Source organism: Mobula hypostoma, chromosome 8, assembly GCF_963921235.1.
Source record: "Mobula hypostoma chromosome 8, sMobHyp1.1, whole genome shotgun sequence".
Lineage (NCBI taxonomy): Eukaryota > Metazoa > Chordata > Chondrichthyes > Myliobatiformes > Myliobatidae > Mobula > Mobula hypostoma.
Genome location: NC_086104.1, coordinates 9,703,195 through 9,730,205, shown reverse-complemented (window position 1 = coordinate 9,730,205; position 27,011 = coordinate 9,703,195). Strand labels below are relative to the sequence as shown.

Sequence of the window (27,011 nt, the reverse complement as noted above, 5' to 3'; positions counted from 1 at the left end):
CTACTCTAGAAACTACTTGAATGGGGAAAAAACAACCTTGCAAAAGATCCTTGTCCATCCCCACAGGAGGACAGAGTCAGTAACTCTAAATTCCTCAGTGTTACCGTTTCAGAGGATCTGTCCTAGGCCCAGCACCTAGGAGGCACAGCAGCGCCTTTACTTTCTTCAAAGTCTACCCAGATCCAGCATGCCATCTAAAACTTTGTCAAACTTCCATGGATGTCCAGTGGAGAGTATCCTAAATGGTTGCATTATTGCCTGGTATGGAGACACTAATGCACAAGAATGGAAAAGCCTACAAAAAGTGGTGGATACCACCCAATCCATCACAGGAAAAGCCCTCCCCACCATTAAGCACATCTACAAGGAGCACTGTCACAAGAAAGCATCAGCAACATCAAGGACCCCCACCATCCAGGCCATGCTTCCTGCTTGCTGCTGCCCTCAGGCAGGAGGTGGAGGAGCCTTAGGATCTATTCCACCAATTTCAAACACAGCTATTGGCTCCTGAACCAGCGTGGATAACTCCACTCATCTCAACACTGAACTGATTCCACAACCTGTGGGTTCACTTTCAAGGACTCTACAACTCATGTTCTCAGTATTATTTATTTATATTTAATCATCATTCATTTTTTGTGTTTGCTCAGTTTGTCTTAACTCCATCATGGTGGTCCCAACCTGGCTGCGAAAGGAGGGGGGTTGGGTATCCCATCCCGTAACCCAGAGCTACAGGAATGCCAACCGTAGCTCTAAAGACTCCAGCCCTGGGAGAGAAAGGACGTTTGAAGATGGGCTACAACTGGGCACAACTTGAAAGATTGGCCCAGCACAGAGGACTCTTATGAGCAGCTGTCGACGGCATTTGTCCCAGTAAGGGTGACAGACTAAAGTAAGTATAGTTTGTCATGTTCTGTACATTGGTTGTTTGTCAGTCCTTGTTCGATACTTCAGTGGTTCCTTTTAATATCAGAGAATGTATACAGTATACAACTTAAAACTCTTACTCTCCACGGACATCCACAAAAACAGAAGAGTGCCGCAAAGAATGAGTGACAGTAAAAATGTTAGAACCCCAAAACCCCCCTTACTCTCCACTCTTATACACAAGCAACAAGCCTCCTCCACTTACTTCAGCAAAAAGCATCAGCACCCTCCACCCACCAAGCAATAGCAAAGCCCCCAAGAAAGACCATGATCTGCAGTCCAACAAAAACGAACCATTCACCCAACAACTGGACATACGACAGGCTTTCTGTCTTCCTAATAAAATTTTTCATTGATTCTATTGTATTTCTTTGTTTTACTGAGAATGCCTTGAAGAAAATTAATCTCAGGATACTATATAGTGTCATATATGTACTTTGATAGTAAATTTAGTTTGAACTTTGAAGGAGACTATTCAGCCCATTAAGTTCATGCTAGCTCTCAACAGGTCACAACACTTACAATCCTCTTTGCCTATGTTACCCCTAAGCTGTGCACATCTGCACATGCACACACGTTTTTCAACCAGCACACAAAGGAAACTAATGTGTGTACAAAAGGTTAGTTACCTAAAATAATGCAGTAATTAATAATTATACTTATTGAAAATAATCTTTTAGCTAAATGTTTCTGTTAACTAGTTAGTCGGTTTTTCAAACACCACAATGTACGTCACTAATTTATGTCACATCACCTTTCCTGTTCCGGTTTGTACAGCTGCATCAAGGCGGCAGCCATCTTTGGCGGACAGTGTTCATATCGTAAAGTTTATAAAGATTTGTTTCAAATCCTGTAGATCGCTTACTAAGTTTTTATTGAAGAAGATCAGTCAAATGACCCTGTGGCTAAATACTGTCACATGAAATTGATAAACATCACATACAAAGTAGCTTTACAGGTTTTAAGTGATGTCTTTGATGAACCGGCTGCACTGTGCAAGATTCTGCAAAACAGTGGCCTGACACCGATTGATTCACTTCATTTTGCATGAGGCAAAATTAACAAGATAAGAAAGCAGTATCTGTTTCGAGGAGTGACAAAGTTAAAGTTTTGCTAAGCCAACAACTTGAAGAAAACTAGATACAAGTCCACTGTTGACTTTTATAAATAGTCTTTGTGTTTCATTTAGAAGAAAGGTTTCCTGAAGATGAGGTACAAGAACGGTCAGCTTTTGATTTCTCCGCAATTGCAGATTGTGACTTCACATTTGGCGATGAACAAGTTAATGTTTTGTGTCTAAAATATCATGATTTTCTAGCTGAAAATACTTCAATAGTTAGACAGTTTAATGATTTCAAATTTTCCGTGCAAGAAAAAATTAAATCGAAACTGATTTCAAACTTTGCTCAAATGGTGGCATTTGTACTTCAAAATTAACAGTTTTGCGACCTTGCTCAGTTGATGGACATTGGGGGGAACGTTTCTTGCATCTAGTGCGGACTGTGAGCGAGGTTTTAGTCCAATGAATCAACTCAAAAACAAGCTGAGAAACCACTTAGGTGACTGTGATTTGGATATGTTAATGAAAATCAAAAGCTATCAATTGGATGGAAGTTCTATTAGTCTAGATAGAGTTTACAAAGAATGGGTAAATGCCAAAGACAGGAGAGAGAAAAAATAACTGAGTGATTTAAATATGTATGTTATTTTGTTGTTATTCTGTGCAGTTTTATGTCAAATGTTTTGTAAACCTACATAAACTCTGCCATGTGTGCATTCAGTGCACACATACTTTTCTCACAGGAAAAAAATTTGCACAACATAAGATTTTTGCGCACACTGACTACTAAAAATTAGAGGGAACATTGCTCTTTGCCTACCTTCAAACCATAACTAAGACATAACTGGAAGACACCTGTACTCATCTGGATGCATCAAGATCCTTTCAGGCTGCTGAGTCTTCAAGATCCTTTCAGGCTGATGCAGTCTTCCTTGTAATTATACTGTATACCCACCAGGTCACCTCTCAGCCTCATCTGCCCCAGGAAAAACAGCTCCACACTATCCCATCTCTCTTCATAACTCAAGTGTTCCAACACCCTGTTGAACCTCCTCTGCACTCACTGCAGCACAACCAAGTCCGTACCCCCTTCCTTTCCAGTCCTGATCCCGGCCCAAAACGTCAACTGTTTATTTCTCACCCTAAATGCTGATTGACCTGCTGAGTTCTTCCAGCATGTTGTGTGTGTGTTGCTTTGACCTTTATGTGCCTTTGACCCCCCCCCCCAATCCAGAACCTATCAATCTCAGCTTTAAATATACCCAATGACTTGGCCACCACGGCAATCCGTAGTAATGCATTCCTGCAGATTCACCACCCTCTAGCTAAATAATTTCCTCCTCTTCTCTGTTCTAAACAGACGCCCTTCTATTCAGAGGCTGCTCTCTCTGGTCCTAGACTCTCCCACTATAGGAAACATCCTCTCCACATCCACTCTATCTAGAACTTTTAATATTTGATAGGTTTAATTGAGATCCCCTCCCCCACTCTTGTAAACTCCTTGAAAACAGGTCCAGAGCCATCAAACTCTTTGATCTAAGCAACACACATCAAAGTTGCTGGTGAACGCAGCAGGCCAGGCAGCATCTGTAGGAAGAGGTGCAGTCGACGTTTCAGGCCGAGACCCTTCGTCAGGACTAACTGAAGGAAGAGTGAGTAAAGGATTTGAAAGTTGGAGGGGGAGGGGGAGGGGGAGATCCAAAATGATAGGAGAAGACAGGAGGGGGAGGAATGGAGCCAAGAGCTGGACAGGTGATAGGCAAAAGGGGATACAAGAGGATCATGGGACAGGAGGTCCAGGAAGAAAGATGGGGGGGGGGACCCAGAGGAGGGGCAAGAGGTCCCATGATCCTCTCATATCCCCCTTTGCCTATCACCTGTCCAGCAATAAAATCTTGGCTCTATCCCTCCCCCTCCTGTCTTCTCCTATCATTTTGGATCTCCCCCTCCCCCTCCAACCTTCAAATCCCTTACTCACTCTTCCTTCAGTTAGTCCTGACGAAGGGTCTCGGCCTGAAACGTCGACTGCACCTCTTCTTACAGATGCTGCCTGGCCTGCTGCGTTCACCAGCAACTTTGATGTGTGTTGCTTGAATTTCCAGCATCTGCAGAATTCCTGTTGTTTGCGTTTAAACTCTTTGATCTATTTTCCAGATCCCTCTGTATACCTCATCTTTTGTCACGAGGTGACATTGAACCCTATAATACCAGGGAGTGGATTTCAGACTTGCCCCTTCTTTGGCTGGCCAAAACCGCCTCAGGTTAAAGTTCACAAATACATCTCTCCTAGTCACAGATTTGAATCCATCACAGAACAATGTGCGGTATGAACACTTTCATCTCCACTCTTCCACTATATCTGGTGTCATTCGTTGAAATGCTTCCCTTAATCTACGTATACACAGTCCTAACAGGAAATAAAATTGATCTATTGGCTGAGGCTTTATAGGGCATTAGTCAGACTGCATTTGGAGTATTGCGAGCAGTTCTGGGCACCTTATCTAAGAAAGGATGTGTTGGCATTGGAGAGGGTCCAGGAGAGGTTCACAAAAATGATTCTAGAAATGAAAGGGTTAATGTATGAGGAGTGTTTGATGGCTCTGGGCCTGTACTCACTGGAGTTTAGAAGAATGAGGGGGGATCTCACTGATACCTATTGAACATTAAAGGGTCTGGATGGAATGGATGTGGAAAGGATATTTCCTGTAGTAGAGAAGTCTACTACCAGAGGACACTGCCTCAGAATAAAAGGACGTCCCTTTAGAACAAGATGAGGTGGGATTTCTTTACCCAGGTGGCTGAGGAGGCCAAGCCAGTGGGTACACTTAAAGGAGAGGTTGATAGGTTCTCGATTATTAGGGGTGTGAAAGTTAATGGGGAGAAGCCAAGAGAACAGGGTTGAGAGGGAAAATAGATCAGCTGTGATTGAATGGCGGAACAAGATCAATAGACTAAATGGCCTGATCCTGCTCCTATGTCTTATCGCCCTATGGAGAGGTGACTTGTTGGAGGTGTATAACATTATGAGACAGAAATAGAGTGGACCCTTTTCCCCAGGGCAGCAATAGCCAATGCCAGAGGATATCCATTTCAGGTGAACGGGGTGAAGTTTAGGGGAGTCATTATAGAAAGTGGTGGGTGCCTGGAATCTACTGCTGGTAGAGGCTGGTAAATTAGGAACAATTAAGAGACTCGTAGAGAGGCGCATGCATGAAAGAAAAATTGAGGGCTTTGAGGGAGGAAAGGGTTAGATTGATCTTGGGAGTACTTTTACATAAGTCAGCACAACATCGTGGGTTGAAGGGCCTGTACGCTGGTGTACTGTTCTGTGTTCTGTGAAACTGAAAAGACGCCCATCAGAATAAAACTGAATGAGAAACATGGAAAGAGTAGGAGTTATGGGACCCTCGGGGGCTGGCACTGACTCAATGCGCCAACAACATCTTTCTGTGCTTTGCAGACTTATGGGAACAAGACCAGAAGACATTGGGGCAGAATTTAGCCATTCGGCCCATCGAGCCCGCTCCACCATTTCATCCATTTCCCTCTCAACCACATTCTCCTCCAGGACAGAGGAGCACAGTTCAACTAACAAGTTAGATTAGTTTTTCAACCATTCGGCGACAGCGCGTAGAGCTGTAGAGATATGCAGCGTGAGAACTGAACCTTCAGCCCGCCTCGCTCGTGTGTCAAAGTAACTGTCGTCACGGCTAATAGTCAACTAAAATAACTGGGCCCTGAACACACACACTCCTATGAATCAAGCAATCCTCTTACTTTGCAGGAGAAAATCTGCAGATGCTGGAAATCGAGCACCACACACACAAAATGCTGGAGGAACTCAGCAGGCCAGGCAGTGTCTATGGAAGTGAATAGGTAGTCAACGTTTCAGGCCGAGACCCTTCAGCAGGACTGGAGGAAAAAAAGCTGAGGAGTAGGTTTAAAAGGTAGGGAGAGGGGAGAGAGAAACACAAGGTGATAGGTGAAGCCTGGAGGGGGAGGGATGAAGTAAAGAGCTGGGAAGTTGATTGGTGAAAATGACAGATAGCCATGGAAGAAAGTAAAAGGGGAAAGAAGCACCACAGGGAGGCGATCGGCAGGCAAGAAGATGAGCTAAGAGAGGGAAAAGGGGACGGGAAATGGAGAAGGGGGATGGGTTGAGGGCATTACTGGATGTTTGAGAAATCGATGTTCATGCCATCAGGTTGGAGGCTACCCAAACGGAATATAAGGTGCTGCTTTTCCAACCTAAGTGTGGCCTCATCACGACAGTGATGAAGACCATGGATGGACATACCAGAGTGGGAATGGAAAATGAGTGGCCACCGGGAGATCCCGCTTGTTCTGGCAGACGGATCGTAGATGCTCAGTGAAGCGGTCTCCCAAGCTACATCAGGTCTCACCGATGTACAGGAGACCACAACGGGAGCACCGGACACAGTAAATGCCCCCAACAGACTCACAGGTGAAGTGAACAAGGAGAATGGCATGGGCCCCTGTCACCCACACTGTTATCAGGTCTGAACAGAAAACTGCTATGCTTATACAGAATTGGCTTATCGATCTCAGATATTGATTATTGGAAATTGGATATGTTTGAATCCCTTTACTCGCGAGATCAATCATCATTCACTGTCGAGGTGTTAAAGTCAATCGAAACTTCAACCAGATGGCAGATGATATTTGAAATTAGTTAAGACAATGGAGCCTGAGTTGTTGGGCGTGTTTCACTTCCTTCAGTTATCACATCTGTCTCTGGCACCCTCTGTTGTGTAAAGTCCCACTACAGAGGCCTTACTTGTTTGGCTTGAGCACACACTGCCATAGTCTCGCTGGTCTGTAGTAAGCAGGGGTTTTCCGGCGGCCGCACCTCAAAGATTTCACTTGACTGCAACGACCCCAGGCTATCTTTGCCTTACTGCAACTTCCACAACGTAGCACCCGAGTTGCCCGCCAGAGATGATCCAATTTGCCCGACACTTCACCAGTCAGATCAGCAAGGTAGCACAGTGGGCAGAGCTGCTGCCACACAGCGTGGGGGAACCGGGTCCGAACCCAGCCTCGGCCGCTGTCTGTGCAGGGTCTGCACGTTCCCCTGTGACTGCGTGGTGTGGGATCCCTCCCCCCCCCAAAGGTGTGTGGGTCACTGTAATTTGCCCCTGGTATGTGGATGAGGTGTCGAATCCAGTGGGGGGGGGGGGTGGATAGTTGACTGAAATGTGAAGGAAATAAAATACAAGAAATTCTGCAGATACTGGGAATCTTAAGCAACACACACACACATTGCCGGAGGAACTCAACAAGTCAGGTACCATCCATGGAGGGGAATGAGCCATCAACATTTCGGGCCAGGTTCCTTCATTAGCACTGGAAAAGAATGGGGCAGAAGCCAGAAGATGAAGCTGGGGGGAGGGGGAGAGAGGAAGGAGGGAGAGTACAAGCTGGCAGAAGATGGATGAGACCAGGTGAGGGGGAAGGTGGGTAGGTGGCAGAGGAAAGAATGAAGTGAGAAGCTGGAAGATGATAGCCGGAAAAGGTAAAGGTCTGAAGAAGAAGGGGGGGGGGGTCTCACTGAAACCTATCGAATGCTGAAAGGCCTTGATAGAGTCAATTTGGAGAGAATGTTTCCTATGGTGGGGGAGTCCAAGACTACAGGACACAGTCTCAGAATGGAGGGGCGTCCATGAGGAGAAATTCCTTTAGCCAGAGAGCGGTGAATCTGCGGAATTCATTGCCACAGGCAGCTGTGAGGCTGAGTCATTGGGTATACTTAAGGCAGAGGTCGTTAGATTCTTGATTAGTCATGGCATGATGGGACAAGGGGAGAAGGTGGGAGACTGATGTTGAGAGGGAAATGCATCAGCCATAATGAAATGGCAGAGCAGATTCAACAGGCCAAATGGTCTAATTCTGCTCCTATATCTTATGATCTAATAGTCTAATGATTGTTAGGATTGAGGGGAAAATTAGGAAAATGGGACCGGCAACTGACCCAAAAAGATTCCGCAGATGCCGGAAATCCATAGCAACGCACATAAAAAGCCAGAGGAACTCAGCAGGTCAGGCAGCATCCATGAAGCGAAATAATCAACATTTCTGGCCGAGACCTTTCAACAGGAATGGAAAAGAAGGGGGCAGAAGCCAGGATAAAAAGATGGTGGGGGGTGGGGAAGGAACGCTCTGACACAGTTCACCCCTCCCAGCTTCTTGTAGAGATTTTCGAGCATTGGCTGGGGGTAATTTAAAAAGACATAAATGTAAGAATTGGAATTAACACTGAAATTAGTTTATTATTGTCACATGTACCAAGTTACAGTGACAAGCCTGTCCTGCACACTATGCTTTTCATTGGCATTAACAAATACAGTCGGTGGGTTAAATGGTCAGATTTTGGACCTGTTCTTGTTCCTCATACTGTCTGAAGGCAAGGATGTAATGCTGAGGCTTTATAAAGAATTGGTTGGACCACACTTGAAGTATTGCGAGCAGTTTTGGGCCCCTTGTCTAAGAAAAGATGTGCTGGCAATGGAGAGGGTCCAGGTGTGGTTCATAGGAATGACAGGCTGCCTCACTGTCTGATATGGAGGGGCTACTGCACAGGACCAAAAGAAGCTGCAGAAGGTTGTAAATCTAGTCAGCTCCATCTTGGGCACTAGCCTACAAAGTACCCAGGACATCTTTAGGGAGCGGTGTCTCAGAAAGGCAGCGCCATTATTAAGGACCTCCAGCACCCAGGGCATGCCCTATTCTCACTGTCACCATCAGGTAGGAGATACAGAAGCCTGAAGGCACACACTCAGCAATTCGGGAACAGCTTCTTCCCCTCTGCCATCCGATTCCTAGATGAACACTGAAACTTTGGACACTACCTCACTTTAATATACAGTATTTCTGTTCTTTGCACATTTAAAAAAAATCTATTCAATATAAGTAATTGATTTACTGGTTTATTATGTTTTATTTTATTTAATATTATTATTATTTTCTCTCTCTACTAGATTATGTATTGCATTGAACTGCTGCTGCTAAGTTAACAAATTTCATGTCACATGCCGGTGATAATAAACCTGATTCTGATCCATGGAATGGAAGGGTTAAAGCATGAGTTAACATGGTGAGAGTGTGGAACAAGCTGCCAGAAAAATTTTGATTTCACCTTTAAAAGGTAGTTTGGATAGTACATGGATGGGAGGGATATGGAGGGTTGTGGTCTGAGTGCAAATCGATGGGACGAGGCAGCTTCAAATGGTTTGGCACAGACTGGATGGGCCAAAGGGCCAGCTTTCTATGATTTTGACTGTCTGATGGCTCTGGGCCTGTACTCGCATGAGTTTGGAAGAATGGTGGGGGGAGGTCTAATTGAAACCTGTTGAATATTGAAAGCCCTGGATAGAGAGGATGTTTCCTATAGTGGGGGAGTCTAAGACCAGAGGACACAGCCTCAGAATAGAAGGACATCCCTTTAGAACAGAGACAAGGAGGAATTTCTTTAGTCAGAGGGTGGTGAACTGTGGAATTCATGGCTACAGATGGCTGTGGAGGCCAAGTCACTGGGTAAACTGTATTAAAGGTAGATTGGCAAATTCTTGGTTAATCAGGCCATCAAAGGTTACAGGGAGAATGCGGGTGAGAGGGCTAATAGATCAGCCATGATGGAATGGTGCAGAAGACTTGATGGACTGAATGGCCTAATTCTGCGCCTATGTCTTATGATTATACCTTATTCTGCGATGAAAGAAGATGTGAAAGGCGTAGTGAATTTGCATTTAAAACAAATTATCCTTGCATAGGCCAGAGGGCGTGACAGGAAGGCACAAGAAACATGAAACACATCAGGCCACACCTTCGTCCCAGCTTTCCGTCGGGTTAGCTCAGGTAGTTGGGGACTCCCGTGCGATTGGCTGGCGTGATGAGCAGAGGCTCCGTCCCTCCTGCCCCCACCTTCCAACCCTGCCACACCACCACATGCCCCAGCTAAGTGAGCTGTGTGAAAATGACAAGCAAATCTCTTCAACCGCAAATAGGGAAAACCTGTTCCGGCCAAACCCTCGGCAAATTACAGATCAGGGCTTGTTCTCACCGAGGAACTGCTTCCAGGAATAACCTTTGCCTGCAGTCTTGCACAAGTTAACATACTTGGAACTCCCGTATCTGGTGCCAAGATTATCTTTCACAACAGGACAGGCCCTGGGGTGCCCGCTCAGGAAGGTGCTTCGACATGTATCGTCCCAATCACATCATCTCCTCGCATTCTCCCCGGTACTCAGGAGACAGACCCATTCAGAGGCCTGTCTAGTCTATTATACTCCCTACACTGGGCTGACCTACAGCGGGACCATAGCCCTCCCATTCACGTACTTATCCAAACTTCTCTCAAGCCGAGCCCACATCCACCACTTCTGCTGGCAACTTGTTTCACACTCTCACCACCCTCAGAGTGAAGAAGATCCCCCTCAGGTTCCCTCAAACATTTCACCTTTCAATGACAACCTCAAGTTGCAGTCTCACTCAACTTGAACGAGAGGTGCGAGGGAGACACTTAGAGCAACAGTCTGCTAGAGGAACACAGCGGGTTGAGCAGCATTAGTGAGGGAGAAGAATTAATGTCGGGTTTTGACCCAAAATGTGGACAATTTATTTCCCCTCCCTAGAGATGCTGCTCAATCTGCTGAGTTCCTCCAACAAATGGTTTGTTTCTCAGAAGTGTACAACCTCTTCTCTCCTTATGGAGCAAAGTCTTTGCTCCAGGACTCAACTAAGTGACCGGTACCCGAGTTTAAGACCGTAACTGCTCAGACAGGACAGTGCTAAATGCTTCAGGTGCAGAGGAAGTAATGCCATTGTTGTATTAGAGGAAATGGGGTCTCCAATGTGCAAGATCATCACAGCGGGATACAACGGCACAGGGAGACCCCACACACACCGGGATAAAACAGCACAGGGAGATCCCCCACACACCGGGATAAAAAAGCACAGGGAGATCCCACACACACCGGGATACAACGGCACAGGGAGATCCCTCACACACCGGGATACAACGGCACAGGGAGATCCCTCACACACCGGGATAAAACAGCACAGGGAGATCCCACACACACCGGGATACAACGGCACAGGGAGATCCCTCACACACCGGGATACAATGACACAGGGAGATCCCACACACACCGGGATACAACGGCACAGGGAGACCCCACACACCGGGATACAATGACACAGGGAGATCCCTCACACACCGGGATACAACGACACAGGGAGATCCCTCACACACCGGGATACAACGACACAGGGAGATCCCTCACACACCGGGATACAACGGCACAGGGAGATCCCCCACACACCGGGATAAAACAGCACAGGGAGATCCCTCACACACCGGGATACAACGGCACAGGGAGATCCCCCACACACCGGGATACAACGGCACAGGGAGACCCCACACACACCGGGATACAACGGCACAGGGAGATCCCTCACACACCGGGATACAACGGCACAGGGAGATCCCCCACACACCGGGATACAACGGCACAGGGAGATCCCTCACACACCGGGATACAACGGCACAGGGAGATCCCTCACACACCGGGATACAACGGCACAGGGAGATCCCACACACACCGGGATAAAACAGCACAGGGAGATCCCACACACACCGGGATACAACGGCACAGGCGGATCCCCCACACACCGGGATACAACGGCACAGGGAGATCCCCCACACACCGGGATAAAACAGCACAGGGAGATCCCCCACACACCGGGATACAACGGCACAGGCGGATCCCCCACACACCGGGATAAAACAGCACAGGGAGATCCCCCACACACCGGGATACAACGGCACAGGCGGATCCCCCACACACCGGGATACAACGGCACAGGGAGATCCCCCACACACCGGGATAAAACAGCACAGGGAGATCCCCCACACACCGGGATACAACGGCACAGGCGGATCCCCCACACACCGGGATACAACGACACAGGGAGATCCCTCACACACCAGGATACAATGGCACAGGCGGATCCCCCACACACCGGGATACAACGACACAGGGAGATCCCTCACACACCGGGATAAAACAGCACAGGGAGATCCCCCACACACCGGGATAAAACAGCACAGGGAGATCCCTCACACACCGGGATACAACGGCACAGGGAGACCCCACACACCGGGATACAACGGCACAGGCGGATCCCCCACACACCAGGATACAACGGCACAGGGAGATCCCCCACACACCGGGATAAAACAGCACAGGGAGATCCCCCACACACCGGGATACAACGGCACAGGCGGATCCCCCACACACCGGGATACAACGACACAGGGAGATCCCTCACACACCGGGATACAACGGCACAGGCGGATCCCCCACACACCGGGATACAACGGCACAGGGAGATCCCTCACACACCGGGATACAACGACACAGGGAGATCCCTCACACACCGGGATACAACGGCACAGGGAGATCCCTCACACACCGGAATACAACGGCACAGGCGGATCCCTCACACACCGGGATACAACGGCACAGGGAGATCCCCCACACACCGGGATACAACGGCACAGGGAGATCCCCCACACACCGGGATAAAACAGCACAGGGAGATCCCTCACACACCGGGATACAACGGCACAGGCGGATCCCCCACACACCAGGATACAACGGCACAGGGAGACCCCACACACCGGGATACAACGGCACAGGGAGATCCCCCACACACCGGGATACAACGGCACAGGGAGACCCCCCACACACCGGGATAAAACAGCACAGGGAGATCCCCCACACACACAGGGATAAAATGGCACAGGGAGATCCCACACATACCGGGATACAACGGCACAGGGAGATCCCACACACACCGGGATACGACACAGGGAGATCCCACACACAGCGGGATACAACGGCACAGGGAGATCCCCCACACACCGGGATACAATGGCACAGGGAGATCCCACACACCGGGATACAACGGCACAGGGAGATCCCACACACACCGGGATACAACGGCACAGGGAGATCCCCCACACACCGGGATACAACGGCACGGGGAGATCCCTCACACACCGGGATACAACGGCACGGGGAGATCCCCCACACACCGGGATACAACGGCACGGGGAGATCCCTCACACACCGGGATACAACGGCACAGGGAGATCCCCCACACACCGGGATACAACGACACAGGGAGATCCCACACACACTGGGATACAACGGCACAGGGAGATCCCTCACACACCGGGATACAACGGCACAGGGAGATCCCAACAGGAGGGTCCCACAAACTGCAATGCATCGCACTTCTCAATCAACAGCATTATCTACCAGCTGGAATTGCAATTGGTTTATTATTGTCACATGTAGTGAGAAACAGTGAAAAGCCTGTCTTGCATACTGTTCATGCAGTCAGATCATCAGATGGTGCACTGAGCTAGAACAAGGCTTTTCTGTGCGTCCAAGGTGCAGGAAACAGGCTCTGGGGTCAAAGATTGGAACAATCATAGAGCACCGTTCCAGTGTCTCAGCAGATACCGAGCTGAGCAAGCTGTAGAACTGTTAAAGACTTTCCACAAAGCTAAAAACCCCAATGGTTTGCATTCCATAATTAGTTTACATTAGACACATCAAATCAAACAGTCTTCTAAATGTTCCTAATGTATCTGACTGTACCACCAGCCCTGGCATTAACGTTCCACACACCTACCACTCTGGAGGAAACTATGGGGGAGGGGGGAGAAGTTGGAGGTTTTTTTTAAACACACAATCACCTTAATCCACGGTATTGTAGCGGTTAATACGATGCTATTACAGCTCTGGGTGTTGGAGTTCAGAGGTCAATTCCAGCAGCGTCAGTAAGAAATTTGTGCATCCTTCCCTTGAGTGTATGGGTTTCCGCCATTACTGAGATTAACAGTAAATTGTCCCGTGATTAGGCTAGGGTGAAATGGGTGGGTTACTGGGCAGCACGGCTCATTGGCCAGAAGGGTCCGTTACCAGTTGTAGCTCTAAATAAATAAATAAAAGTATGTTCTCCCATATTAACCACTGCTGCCCTGGAAAAAAATGCATTGGCTGTCTGCTTTCTCTATGCCTCTTGATACCTTGTACAGTTGACCAAGATCCAATGTAATCAAGTGAGACGGGGCCCTCACTGGTCGCGGTTGACTATGTACATGGCGTCCGAGTTGTCAAAGTCAATACACAAGCCAGGGCAGTATGATATGCAGAGTAAGCTGTTGCCCACGCAGCAGGCTGCCCCCCTCCACCCAGCTGATGAATCCAAAGGAATGGCAGAGACCGATAGTTTGGTATCAGCAGTGTTGAACTCAACATAGGACTGCCTTAGGCCCTAAGGCTTAGGGACTCCAGCTCCGGATTTTTCCCCTCGGGATTTACACCTGAAGCCTTCCCCGTAAGTCCGCAGGGCTGGATTAACCTAATAGCAAAAGTAGCATATGCTACGGGCCCCGCATTTTCAAGGGCCCTGCCCGCACTAAATGCTTGCAAGCTGCAGTCTGGTGAAATCGGCATCTCACCGTATTCTCACAACTGTTAGAGTGAGTTTTGGGTAGATGATTCATTTACACTTAAATAAGTGATTTCAGCCATCAGTCTTCTGTTCTTTGACAAAGTACTATGGATTGAGTTCATAACAATGCATTTCCTAAAAGCTGTGAACCCAGTTTCATTTGTAACAATGCATCTCTGGCGTCTCTGAGACAAGAATGCTAAGTTTACAGGTAGCTGCGAAGACACCACATCTATGCATTTTGAATATGAATCGTCCTCTATGTTAACACGTATCATACCAAATAATGTATTATGGATTTTAACTTGCATTCCTAAAGGCCATGGATGCCAGCTTAGGTGTACTGGCGCCGGTAGAATGAATTTAATCAAAAGATGTGAAAACTCCAAAGAACTGTCTATGCTTGTAACTGTGAACTATCCTTTGTGTTTAGCAGATAAATATCGAGCCTCAATCACAAGGTGGTTAGACCTGTTCTGCCAGGGGTCTCTGCCTGCTGTAACCTTGTTTTGTCGAATAAAGAAACTCCCTTGTACCTACCGATAACGCAACGCTCTGTGATTTCATCCACGCCACAACAACGACGACCTGGCAACGCTGTTGTTTTCATGTTGGGGGAGCTGCATGCTGCATGGTACAGTACGTGTGTGCAGGCGTGTGTTGGCTCCTTGCTGTGTCGTGGTCCTAATGCTCCTCATATTGGCGCCAAACAAGACCTTGTACAGTTCCAGTTGTACTGCTTGATAACTGACAATTCTTTGGAGTCATGTTTTCCAAATGTAGAAAATGCCTCGCGCGTCAATTTGTCACTCATGGTTACCAACTGCAGTGGAGAAGGCTCATTTTCAAAAACGGAAAAGGATTAAAAATGAATTAAGGAGCACCATGGGTCAAAACAGATTGAACAATCTCACTCTAATGAGCATTGAACATGAACTTTTGCGTGAAATAGACATTTCCAGTATCATCAACAAATTTGCTCATGCTACATCTAGAAAATCTAACTTTTAAATTGTAGTTTTGTTACTTTTGACATTTGAAATTGATACCTACATGTAAGTAATACTATTAATGAAGTGTCAGACATTTGTCGTATTATCTGGCTGTATAGCAAATGAAAAAATTGAATTACTTTACTATACAAGTAAATAATTTATGCTTCAATACTTCTGTGCATTTTTTTAAAATTTAGGGCCCCTTTATAACATATGCTACAGGCCCCGCACTAGCTTAATCCGGCCCTGCATGAGTGGGTACAGCTGCAAACCAGCAGAGGTTTCAGATCAGAGTTTTCCTTCCCCGAGATGAGCTGCCAACCACGGCTGATGAGCCCCATCTGCCCAGAGTGACTGGTTTTAAGGCGCCAGTGACCCACCTTTGACGCTTCTCCTGTCAGTAGAAACAGTTCCGCCCGGCTTAGTAGCTAAGCCACACGTGAAGGCCAGGAGATGGACTTGGTTGTCAGAGACTATCTGAAATGCATGCCATTGGAATTATTTAATATGCAGTGGGAGCATATCTTCACTACCCTATTCCCTCTCCCCCAACACCCCCCTCCCCCACCCCGGGCTACAACAACCTAAAGGAACTGACCATGCAATAAATACAATAATAAGCATTTTGGGTTTTATTGATCTACACTGAAACACTATACAAGAGCCTATTGGGAATTATGTAGCCTGGACTCAAAGTGAGCTTAGGTAGCAATGTAACATCAGTAATCTATTGGAAATGCATTTCCTGGCTAAATAACAAATAAGAGAAAATCTGCAGATGCGGGAAATCCAAGCAACACACACACACAAAATGCTGGAGGAACTCAGCAGGGCCAGCAGCATCTATGAAAAAGCGTACAATCGACCTCTTAGCCCGAATCGTCAACTGTATCCTTTTCCATAGATGCTGCCGGGCCTGCTGAGTTCCTCCAGCAGTGTGTGTGTGTTTGTGTTTCCTGGCTAAATAAATAACTTTCTGCTTTCAATATTGAATACAGGATAGATTTCCATGGGCACAGACCTCTCCACCATCCAGACCGGTAGCTATATTCCATTAGGAGTTTGAAGAGATACGGTATGCCAACAAAGACTCTGCAGGTGCCCCACGGACAGCATGCTGCCTGGTTGCATCACCGTCTGGTACGGAGGGGCCACTGCACACGACCAGAAAAAGCTGCAGAGAGTTGTCAACTCAGCCAGCTCCATTGTGGGCACTCACCTCTCCACCACTGGTGACACCTTGAATAGGTATACTTGAATATTGAATAGGTTAGGACTTTCCTCTCAATCTACCTTCTAAAGAATAGAGGCACACAAAATTTTGAGGTGTGTAAATAGGGCAAATGTAAGCAGGCTTTTTCACTGAGGTTGGTTGGGACTACAACGAGAGGTCATGGGTTAAGGGTGAGAGGTGAGAAGTCTGAGGGAAACATGAGGGGAATCTGCTTCGCTCAGAGGAACGAGAGATTGTAGACCGAACTGCCAGTGGAAGTGGTGGATGTGAACTCGATTTCAACGTTTAAGAGAAGTTTGGATAGGTACATGGATGGTAGGGGTATGGAGGGCTGTGGTTCCAGTGCAGGTTAATGGCAGTAGGCACTTTAAACGGCGCCACAAGATATACGAGCAGAATTAGACCATTTGGCCCATCGAGTCTGCTCTAACATTCAATCATGGCTGATTTATTATCCCCCTCCACAATGTTTTCCTGCCTTCTCCACATAACCTTTGACGCTCTGGTTAATCAAGAACCTTGCGTTTGAACTCCACTTTAAGTGTCTTTTGGCCTCCATAGTTGTCTGTGGCAATGAATTCCACAGATTCATCACTCTCTGGCTAAAAAAATTCTTCCTCATCTCTGTTCTAAAGGGACATCCTTCTATTGTGAGGCTGTGCCCCCTGGTGCTCGACTCGCCCACTAGAGGAAACATCCTCTCCATATAGCAGATGACCTGTCCTGGGCCCAGTACACTAATGCAATCACATATCAGTGTCTTTACTTTCTTAAAAGGTTAAGGAGGTCTGGCTTGCTATCAAATCCTCGAACAAACGTCTACACTGTTTAAGGGATTCAGACTGGTTGTGTCATGGTCCAGTTCAGGAATCTGAATGTAGAGGAATATAAAAAGGTGCAGAGAGTCGTGGAGTCAAGCTGATACATCAAGGGTATATCCCCCTCCCCCAACCATCAGTACCATCTAAGATATATTGCCTCAAGAAAGCCACGGCTATCATCATAGATCCCCACTGTCTGTGCAAGACCATCTCCTCACAGCTACCATTGTGCCTGAAGAAAAGTTTTGATTTTTATTCTTAATTTTATTTAGAGATACAGGCCCCTATTGTCCCACTTGAGCCGTGCCACCCATCAATTTAACGCTAGTCTAATCACAGGACAATTGACAGTGGCAATTAACCTATTCACCAGTACGTCTTTGGACTGTGGGAGAAAACTACAACATCCAGAGGAAACCCCTGTGCACACAGGAAGGAACGCACAAACCTTCTGTCAGAGGACACTGGAGCTGATCTCCGAGCTCCAACGCCCCAAGCTGTAATAGCCCCCCAGGTTCAAAAACAACTACTTCCCTTCAACCTGCAGGTACTTGAACCAACCAGCACAAGCCTCATCACTACCTCAGTACAGCCACATTACAGCCAATATACACTACTGTGAACTTCTTTTTTTGGTTCTCTGTTCCTCCTTGTTTAAGTTGTGTTTATACTTTTGAGAATGTTGTGAATCTGATCCTCTGTGCATGTGATGCTGCTGTGACGAAGTTAACAATAATAATAAACTCGACTTTGACCTTGAATTTCAAAAACAAATTTACTTCTCTTTCCCAGATTTAAACAACTTTCTCAAAACTGAAACATCAGATCTTTCTCTCTCCACAGATCCTGCCTGACCCGCTGAATATCTCCAGCCTAAGGACTGAAATTGGGTGTCAGGGTTGAGATACGTCTCTACCAAAGGAGGTGTAAGGTGCTCTTTCCCTCCACTAGCCTGCAGGTCACCCTTGGGCGAGGTGTGGCATGTACCTAGTTCCCGATCAGGGTCACATGAAGTCATGGGAGCAGGTGGTGGATGGTCGTATGAGCAGCTGGTGCATATCACAAGTCCTGGTCATGTGATCACTGCACAAGGTAGACAATCTCTGAAGAGTATTGATCATGGCTGGGGTCATCGTCTTGTAAAGGCACTAGTCAGAAGGTGGCAATGGCAAACTACTTCTGTAGAAAAAATTGACAAGAACAATCGTGGTCATGTAGACCATGATCGCCTGCGTCTATATGACATGGCACATCAGGATAATGATGATGAAAGACTGAAAGCACATACCTCCAGGCTCTTTTCGTACTGTTATAAGACCATAAGACATAAGAGCAGAATTAGGCCACTCAGCCCTTCAAGTCTGTTCTGCTATTCCATCGTGGTTGACTTATTATTCCACTCAAACCCATTCTCCTGCCTTCTTCCTATAACCTTTGATGCCCTGACTAATCAAGAACCTATCAACCTCCACTTTAAACGACCTGGCCTTCACTGTGATCTGTGGCAATGAATTCCACAGATCCTTCCCACCCTCCCCCCCACCTTCTTTACAGGGCTTCTGCCCCTTCCCTCTTCAGTCCTGGCGAAGGGTTCCAGCCCGAAACGTTGACTGATTGTTTCCACGGATGCTGCCCAACCTGCTGACTTCCTCCAGCATGTTGTGAGTGTTCCACAGATTCACTGCTCTCTGGCTAAAGAAATTCCTCCTCATCTCTGTTCTAAATGGACGTCCCTCCAATCTGAGGGTGTTATAAGACCATTGAACGGTCACCTACTATGATAAAGTTTACTCTTGACTTCATAACGTGCCACATCTTGCGCCTTATTGTCAGCCTACACTGCACTTTCTCTGTAACTGTAACATTTATTTCACATTCTGTTGCTCTTTTCCCTTGTGCTACCTCAATGGACTGATGCAATGAAACACAAGAGGTTCTGCAGATGCTGGAAATCCAGAGCAATGCACATAAAATGCTGGAGGAGCTCAGCAGGTCAGACTACGGAGATGAATAAACAGTCATCGTTTCGGACCAAGACCTTCATCAGGATGATATATATGGATGGCATGCAAAACAATATTTTTTTCTGTACCTCAGTACAATAAACCAACTTAATTGCTTGGGTACCAGGTGCAAAGGGGGCAAGTTTGGGCTGATCTGAGTGCAGTTGACAGGATTGGCAGTGACTGTGGTGGAAAGATATGTAGCAATTGGGGTACGGCTCAGACGGAGACTTCAGTGTCAAAACAAGTGACTCAGGAGGAGTGCTATGTGACCGGACTGGTAAATGTGGGGAAGTGAGATTGGTGCGGTGTCTCAGAAAGGCAGCGTCCATTATTAAGGACCTCCAGCACCCAGGGCATGCCCTTTTCTCACTGTTACCATCAGGTAGGAGGCACAGAAGCCTGAAGGCACACACTCAGCGATTCAGGAACAGCTTCTCCCCCTCTGCCATCCGATTCCTAACTGGACATTGAACCCTTGGACACTACCTCACTTTTTTAATATATAGTATTTCTGTTTTTGCACAATTTTTAATCTGTTGAATGTATGTACACTGTAATTGATTTAGTTATTTATTATTATTTTATTTTGTGTTTTTTTTTTCTTCTATATTATGTATTGCATTGAACTGCTGCTGCTAAGTTAACAAATTTCACGTCACACGCCGGTGATAATAAACCCGATTCTGATTCTATTTCTGATGTATACATACACATGCACACTCCCGGATGAAACCCATGTGGTCACAGGGAGAACGTACAAACTCCTTACAGACAACGGCGGGAAATCGAACCTCCATCGCGATCACTAGTGCTGTAAACCGCTACATTATTACCCTGCCACCGCACTCTCTGGATCTATACAGCGACAGCACTAAGAAGCAAAGATCAACTCTATTCACCATATACATTTACACGTATTAGTAATCTGCTGTGGTGTGTTGGCCACGGTTGGAACATAAAGCGCTAAGTAAGGAGGTTTTACATCCTCCCCGTGGTATGCGTGGGTTTCCTCCGGGTGCTCCGGTTTCCTCCCACGATTCAAAGATGTAAGGATTAGTGGGTTAATTGGTCATTGTAGATTGTTCCGTGATTAGGATGGGATTAAATCGGGGGATTGCTGGCAGCACAGCTCGCAGGATTGCAGGGGCCTGTTCCACATTGTAAGTCTAAAATATAAACAAAAATTCAACATCTATAAAAATAATGTAAAAAATAGTTAGATGTTGAAATACAGATATGGAATACAATGTTCATAAACATCAGCAAATGCACCTTCAGTACATTTTACTGTGCAAATCAGATCATTTACAGAGACCCTGGTAAATTGTGTAGAGTGGGACCGCCTCTCCCTTTCTGAGTGTCAAGGGGAATTACCCTGAAGTATATTTTTGTTGGTGTTGCCTTTGTATTTGTGTATAGTTAGTCATTGTGCGTTTTTAAGGGGAACAGGACTCCAGGGCAGCTACAGAGGTGGGGGGGTGCCCAGAGGAGTCTCAGAGCTGTGGGAGGAGACCCTCACCTGCCTCGCTCATGCTCTAAATGTCACTCTTCCCCACCCCCCACTCCTACGACGTCCAAGGCAAGAAAAGAGATGTCTCTAATTTAGTGACTCATCAGTCTGGGACTACAGAGCAAACAGACAAGCTGGATTTTGGCGGATGGTCGAGATAAGCTCTAGAAAGGATCTCCCACAACACCCGGGAGTTGGCAACTTCCTGGAGTAACACACCCAAAATGCAGGAGGAACTCGGCAGGTCAGTCAACATCCGTGGAGGGGAATAAGCAGTCAATATTTTAGGCCGAGGGCCTTCACCAGGACTGAAAAGGAGGGGGGGAAGAATCCAGAATAAGGTGGTGGGGGGAGGGCCACAACACAAGCTGTCAGGTGATAGGGGAGGGGGAAGCTAGGTGGGTGGGAAGGTGGGGGTTGAAGCAAGAAGCTGGGATGGGATAGATGGAAAACGTAAAGGGCTAAAGTAGAAGGAATCTGATAGGAGTAAAGGCATCCGTTAGTCCTGCAAGACCATGGATCTGCGCCTGGAAAGTCTTCACTCTCCAGGGCGCAGACCTGGGCAAGGTTGTATGGAAGACTGGCAGTTGCCCATGCTGCAAGTCTCCCCTCTCCACGACACCAATGTTGTCCAAGGGAAGGGCGTTAGGACCCATACAGCTTGGCACCAGTGTCGTCGCAGAGCAATGTGTGATTAAGTGCCTTGCTCAAGGACACAACACGTTGCCTCGGCTGGGGCTCGAACTCTCGACCTTCCGGTCACTAGTCCAATGTCTTAACCACTTGGCCATGTGCCCACAATAGGAGTGGTGAGTTGACAATGGGAGAAAGGGAATGGGGAGGGGAACTAGAGGGTGGTGATGGGCAGGTGAGAAGGGAAGGGGTAAGGGAAGGGATAAGAGAGGGGCCAGAATGGGGAGTGAAAAAGAGAGAAGCAGCAGGAGTGGAGAAACTATCTAGTGAGTCTAGCATGCAGTTCTGAGGATTTCGCCTCCCTGTGGGCTCAGTGCTGGCTCAGAGTCCAACCATGCTCGCTCATCCCTCCAATTTATCATGCTAATCGATTCCATTGCTCTGAACTCCAGTTTGATCCATCCAAAAGAGATTCAGCAGATGTTGAAAATCTTGAAGAACACATACAAAATGCTGGCGGAACTCAGCAAGTCAGGCAGGTCATTCGGCCCATCAAGTCTGCTCCACCATTCAATCATGGCTGATTTATTATTCCTCTCAATCCCATCTATTGCCTTCTCCCCATCCCAATCAAGACACTATCAACCTCCGCATCTATGGAAGGGAATTAACAGTCAATGTTGCAGGCCGAGACAGAGGGGAAGAAGCTATTCCTGAATTGTTGAGGGTTACCTGTCAAGTTCCTATACCTCCTCCCTGATGGTATCAATGAGAGAACAGGGCATGTCCTGGTTGATGGGGTTCCGTAATGATGGATGCCGTCATTCTGAGACATCGTGGCCCCAAGGGCCTGTACCATTCTACGACCTATGAAACAGACACTGACAACATGTCTCTGCCTCTCATAATTTTACATACCTCTTTCATGTCACCTCTCAGCCTTCTTTGTTCCAAGAAAAACTGCCCCACCTATCCTGAGTAACACGCACAAAATGCAGGAGGAACTCAGCAGGTCGGACAGCTGTGGACGTGAATAAACAGCCAATGTTTTGGGCTGAGACCCTTCATCGGGACTGGAAAGGAAAGGGGAAGAAGCCAGAATAAAAAGGTGGGATGAGGGGAAAGAGTACAAGCTGGAAGGTGATAGGTGAGACTGGGGGAGGGGGAGGGGATAGGTTGAGAAGTTGAAGGGCTGGAGGAGGAGGAATCTGATAGGACAGGAGAATGGACCATGGGAGAAATGGAAGAAAGAAGGGCACCAGGGGAGCTGATGGGCAGATGAGGAGAAGAGGTAAGGGGCGGGGGGCAGAGTTGGGAAATGAAGAAGAGGGAAGGGGAGGGCAAAAAATTATTACCGGAAGTTGGAGAAATTGATGTTCATGCCATCAGGTTGGAGGCCACCCAGCCTATTCCATTTGTCTCGACAAATCCAGCCCTCCAGTCCAGGTAATATGCCACTGGATGAGGGATAGAATGTGGGGGAATAGACTACAGGGGGATGGGAATGATTTGACAACCAGTGTAGACTTAATGGGCTGAATGGCAGCCTTCAACGTTTAAGGAAATATGAACATGGAAATTGACCTAGTCAATAACAGAGGACAAGGTCAGGGTTAGTGTACATGGGTTCATGTCATCAGATTTTAGGACGGACTGAGGGGAAGAAGCTGTTCCTGAGACATTGAGAATGTGCCTTCATGAATTTAAGGACCTATAGATCCTAATGCTTACTCTTTTTTTTGGGGGAGGCTTTTATTTGTACAGTTTGTTGACTTTTTACTGGTTGGTTGTCCATCTTTGTTGTGTGTGGTTTTTCACTGACACCATTGTGGGTTTTGTACTTACTGTGAATGCCCACAAGAAAATGAATCTCAGGATATAATATAATAAATCTACTTCGAACTCACATACATCTCATTTGAATTACCCCTTCTCACCTTAAATGCATATAGAACCATCCTACCATGCTCATAAGCCTCCATTTTTCATTCATCCACATGACCATCTGAGTCTCTTAAATCTCCGTATTGTAATGCCCTTGATTACCACCCCCCAGCAGTGTGTTCCAGGCACCCAACCCTCTGTGTAATTAAACCTGCCTCTGACTTCTCCCCTAAACTTTCCTTCACTCACTATAAGTGGATGTCCTCTGGAATTGGCCATTGCCTCCCTTTGAAAATAAGTGCTGGCTGCCCACTCTGTCTATGCCTCTCCTAATCTAATACGCCTCTATCAAGTCACCCCTCAATCCTCCTTTGCTCCAAAGAGGAAAGCCCCAACTCACTCAGCCTTGACTGGATTAAACACTGTCTGTTATTTTCCAACTCATTTCACCAATGCATCAATCTCTCTCTCTCTCCCTGTTGGAGGTAGATTGAGAGGGCAAGACTCCATCTTATTGTACAAGTCTGATAACAGCGGGATAGAAGCCATCCTGGAGCCTGGTGATACGTGTATTCTGGCTTTTGTCTCTTCTGCCTGATGGGAGAGGGGAGCAGAGAGAATGACAGGAACGGGTGAGGTCTTTGATTCTGTTGTCTCTCCTTATAATTTCAAATGACTCTACTAAATACCCCTTCACTCTCTCTTTGGTCCAAGAACAGCAGCTACTCCAGTCTGACCCGTGGCCTGAGGTGTTTTCTGTCGCAACCCCCCCCCCCCCAGGGTGAGTGACATCATGGTGGGCAGAGCGGATAGTTGGCAAAGGGACCGCTGGAGTGTTTACACAGACTGGCTTCCAACAGGATCATTAACTCTATCAGAGACTTGTGTGACCTCCAGCCGTAGCTGTCCCTCTGCCAACTCTAAAATGGCTACGTTGGCAACAGAAGACAGCTCACCTTCCCTGACTAGATATCAGATACGACGCTCAGAAAGTACGTAAACTCTTAAATCATTGCAGATTATTCCAGCTAATCTCTTTTATAGAAAGAAACGTGAACCAAAACTGATTGGAAAGTTACTCCGGAACTGATATTGGCCCTTGATCTGTTACTTTTCAACATAGAACATCGAACAACGTCATGCACATGTTAGCCAGAGCCCATAATGTCTGTAATGTTTGATATTCTCTGTCAACATTACAGCACAATACAGGCCCTTCAGCCTACAATGTTGTGCTGACTATTTAACCAACTCTGAGATCAATCTAACCATTCCCTCAAACATGACCCTCCATTTTTCTATAATCTTGTACACCTCTATTCAGTCGCCTCTCATCTCCTTTGCTTCAAGGAGAGAAGTACTTGCTCCATCTATCCTCATAAAACAAGCTCTCTAATCCAGGCAGCACCTTGGGAAAGCTCCTCTCACCCTCTCTCAAGCTTCAATACCTTTCCTATAATGAGGCGACCAGAACAGAACACAATAATCTAAGTGTGGTCTAACCAGGGCTTTATAGAGCTGCAACATTACCTCATGGCTCTTGAGCTCAATCCGACTAATGAAGGCCAACACACCACACGGCTTCTTAGCCCCCTATCAACAAGTAAACAACTTTGAAGGATTTTATGCATGTGGATCCCCAGATTCCTCTGTTCCTCCACACCGCTAATATTAACCCTGTATACTGACTGCAGGCTCAACCTCCTGTAGTGAATCACTTCACACTTCTCTGGACTGAACTCCACCTCACACCTCACACCCTTTAATTCTGCTCAGTTACAAAACACGGGCTTGGCCTCCTCAGCCCTAGCTCTCTGACAGCACAGCACTCATTCACTGAGGATTACGGGGGTATGACTTGCACTCCAACCGAGTTGATTCCTGAGCCATCGTACTTAGGCCAGCACAAGCAGTATGGCAGCATAGAAGTTAGCGTAAACGCTTTTCAGTACCAGGAATCATGATCCGATTTCAATTCCCTGCCGCTGTAAGGAGCTTGCACAGTCCCCCTATGGCTTTCCTCGGAGTTATCTCTCACGTTCCGAGGATATACGGGTTAGGGTTAGTGCGTTGTGGGTATGCATTGTCGGCGCCAGCGCACGGCGGGACTTGTAGGCTGCCCCCAGCACATCACTGGACTGTATTGGCCATTGAAGCAAAAGATGTACTTCACTACGTGCTTTGATGTATCTGTGACAAATAAAGCTAATCTTTTATCTTCAAGTGAGTAGGCTGGTAAATAGGCTGCCATCATTGGTCAGGGCATCGTGCATAAAATTTGGCAACACACACACAAAATGCTGGAGGAACTCAGCATTTAGGAGAATGAATAAATAGTCCCAGTGAAGGGTCTCGGCCTGAAGTGTTGACTCTTTATCAATGCTCCCTCTAATTTTTTTTCCATTTAAAACTGCGCGAACCAACCATTGCTCCGAGCAGGCATTTATTTACTTATTTTTCTTACTGTCTGGAAACAGCGTGGCACTTTAATAAAACATTATGTAAAAGAAAATTCCAGCTGTGCAGCAACAAAGACTACGTACGCGGGAGGATTTCAGTTACTGCGGAGCCACGCACCTACACGGTTTAGAGGATACAGGGCCTTTTATTCCCTTTCATGCTTGCTGAGTTACTCCAGCAATTTGTGTGCGTTGCTCAAGATCACTGGCATCCGCAGAATCTCTTGTGTCTATAAAATTTGGCAAGTCAGGTTGCAGGTGTATAAATGTTTTGGTTAGGCTGCATGTAGATTATTGGGTGTCGCCGTTGTCACCGCTTTACAGGAAGGACATGGAGGGTTCAGAGGGAATGCAGAGAAGATTTACCAGGATGCTCCTGGATTAGAGAGAATTAGCTATAATGAGAGGGTGGGGCAATTTGGGCTGCATTCTCTGAAGTGTCAGAGGCTGAGAAGAGACCTGATCGAAGTTACGAAAATGATGAGAGGTGTAGACAGAGTAGATCAGGGACCTTTATTGGACTCCTTTGGCAGTCTGGTGAAGCCTTATGGACCCCTTCTCAAAATAATCTATTGAAATATATACAATAAAGTACATAGGATTACAAAATCAACTGATTGTATTGAAATCCAGTTATGAAAATATTTAAAAAAGCAAGTTCGTGATATTGTAATATGTGCTTCTTTTCTGTGTGTTGGTTGTCTGTCATATCCAAAGATGACAGGAAACCTGCGCAGGAGAGTTTTTAAAGTGGACAAGCCACTGCACTGGGGCGGTTTCACTCTCTCGACCTCAGAAGTCAAGGTCCGTGGTATGAACAAGCGTCACAAACTGGTTGCCGTGGATGACCATGACGTCTTCTGTATGTGCTTCTTTATTAACTCATTAAACAACAAGACTATACATCTAAAATGTAGGCAAGTTAAAATTTTA

General features: G+C 46.8%; 1 protein-coding gene across 6 annotated transcripts in view; it reads right to left on the bottom strand.

The window, feature by feature from the left end:
- hivep2a (HIVEP zinc finger 2a) overlaps window positions 1-27,011 on the bottom strand; it is a 283,035-nt gene that overhangs the window by 192,370 nt on the left and 63,654 nt on the right. Inside the window, exon 1 of one of the 6 annotated variants that reach the window (XM_063055452.1) lies at window positions 15,912-15,923. The exons of the other annotated variants lie outside the window; for them this stretch is intronic. The gene's annotated coding sequence lies outside the window, so the exon portion shown is untranslated. Of the gene's footprint in view, window positions 1-15,911; window positions 15,924-27,011 lie in introns of those variants that run through there. 6 annotated transcript variants of the gene reach the window in all.